This window comes from Rhinopithecus roxellana, chromosome 14, assembly GCF_007565055.1.
Source record: "Rhinopithecus roxellana isolate Shanxi Qingling chromosome 14, ASM756505v1, whole genome shotgun sequence".
Taxonomy (NCBI): Eukaryota; Metazoa; Chordata; class Mammalia; order Primates; family Cercopithecidae; genus Rhinopithecus; species Rhinopithecus roxellana.
In genome coordinates this window covers 1,720,193-1,722,364 of record NC_044562.1, presented here as the reverse complement: position 1 = coordinate 1,722,364, position 2,172 = coordinate 1,720,193, and the positions used below count along the sequence as shown (strand labels likewise).

Here is a 2,172-nt window from a genome sequence, read left to right as displayed (position 1 = left end):
CAAATGAAGACTGAGGGATTTATTTCTGGTATTTAATAGCATTTGTTTAATTCCAAGATTAATATATCATCTTCAACCCTGAAACAGAGGCCCTCTGAAACATCAGACCCAAATAATTGGACACAGCCTACTAGCCCAAAAAGAACATGTTGCCAATTATCTCCATGTTTATTTAAATATTTTGCTCTAAAGGAAGCAATCATTCCTTTATACTTCTTTAAATTTAGTATTGACATTTTTATTTTGGGAAAGGAGGTCTTTTTTTTTTTTTTTTTTTTTTTAACATGGATACAGGAAAAGAAAACTCTCCAATAAAAATATTGTCTAAAAAGTTTGTTTTGTCTGCATGATTTACTAAATATGTACAATTTCAATTCACAGCGAAGGTAACAAAGATTTAAACAGCCAACATCACAAATGTCTCAAGTTCTAAAAAAAAATCACTGTGCACAGTTTAACAATTTAATTGAAAAAACCAAAGCTAAGCCTTCAGTCTGAATCTTTTTTTATGATGGGCACAAGCCATGTATTTTCTTCATCTTTGTTACACGATGCATATTTCAGTGACTAAAAGCCCCTTCCCATTTTAGTATATTAGGTTATGTCAGTACATACTTAAGAGAGGCATAAATTGCCTCTTGGTACACCAATATGATTTGTGATGTGTTCACATATATGTCATAATATTTATTAATATATAAAATGATCAGATGAGTCACCTGTGATTTTTCTTAATGTCTTCAAATGTAGGAATGTTTTGTTGCATGTATAAAATTTTTCAAAATTTATAGGAGTGCTTATATAAGCGATAATAATTGGACCAGTGTCCCCTTGATGTAAGGTGTAGAAAGAACTCTTCTGCTCTTGAAATATAGAGATTTCACATCTCTACACAATACAGGTTTATAAAGTTTGCTATTATATGAATCTGAATGTTGTGGTCATTCTGATATAATGATCAAGTGAGTGAACCAATTAATCATTAGAAACAAATGTCATTGAATACAGAATAGTTGAGTTACAGTTAAGAAGGGAGCCATAACCTCAGCTACCCTATAACATCTATAATAAGGTGGTTTTCACATATATATTTTTTCCCATGTGAATTCTTTGGTGTTTTTCCCCCTCTTATTTTAGTGCTATGATTGATGAACATGCAATGTGAGATTCAAATAATTGCATTGAGCATGTTTATTTGAATAATTGCCCCACTGCACAATAAATAAATCTGCTGAGTGTGTTTGAATGTTTTTACATGTACATGGGATCACATACTCAAATAAATGCAGCTGTGTTTATTACAATGCGTGGGGCTCCAGATATACACACACTTGTTTGTGTGTATATCCAGGGCCCTACAGCCCCTGGATGGCCTCACACATCTCGGAGCAAAAGCATGGTTAACAATTTTTCAGTTCAAATACATGTAAACTTATTATTGGGCAGTCTCCTCAAATTTGTGACTAAGATTTGCTTTTATTAAGGCTTACATTATTAGAAAGATAAAAAATGACCTTTTTTAAAGTTATCTGATTGTGAAAAGTATCTAATAAATTTATTCATATTTATTCAAATATAGTCCCTTCTTTCCTCCTTCCTCCAAGTCCTCCCACTCCGCCCCCAGTCCAATTCATGCTAAGGAAGATGTATGTTTTGTTTAGCTCTTGCGGAGAAATTCTGATACGCATCTCTCTTCCCAGTTATTTCAGGCCTAAGCCTACAGTGTCATGTGAAGAAAAAAGAAAAGATTGCACAGATATGCTAGAATACAAAAGACTCTTGGAGAAAACAGGCAGGGGTGTTCAGTTGTTCCAGTGTTTCCTCATCCTCCCCTGCCCCATATTAGAGGGGGGAAAGGTTAGATTTAGAACTAAGAGGGTGGGAAGAGTTAAGTATTTGATAAAAGAGAAGAATACATCTGATGTTACTAAAATGCACATCTCTTGGTGGTGGAGGGGAATTTCTTGTTTATGACCTTGGAGAAGAATCTTAGGATAAATCAAAAGTTTTTATTCTTCCCTAGAGTTGGAGGATTATGCAGCTCTAATGTGCAATAGTGTCAGTGGATAAATAGCATTAAAAAAAAAAAACCCTCAGATATGGGACATTGTAGTGATTGTCACAATTCACAATTGTTATCCTGATATTTTCAGACTCAGGTATTCTGAGCCT

The 2,172-nt window shown here is 33.9% G+C and overlaps 1 protein-coding gene across 2 annotated transcripts in view; it reads right to left on the bottom strand.

The window, feature by feature from the left end:
- Window positions 1-216: 216 nt before the first annotated feature.
- ZEB2 (zinc finger E-box binding homeobox 2) overlaps window positions 217-2,172 on the bottom strand; it is a 135,480-nt gene continuing 133,524 nt past the window's right edge. For both annotated transcript variants that reach the window (XM_030916917.1, XM_030916915.1), the window contains one exon: window positions 217-2,172. This exon is cut by the window's right edge and continues 2,458 nt beyond it. The gene's annotated coding sequence lies outside the window, so the exon portion shown is untranslated.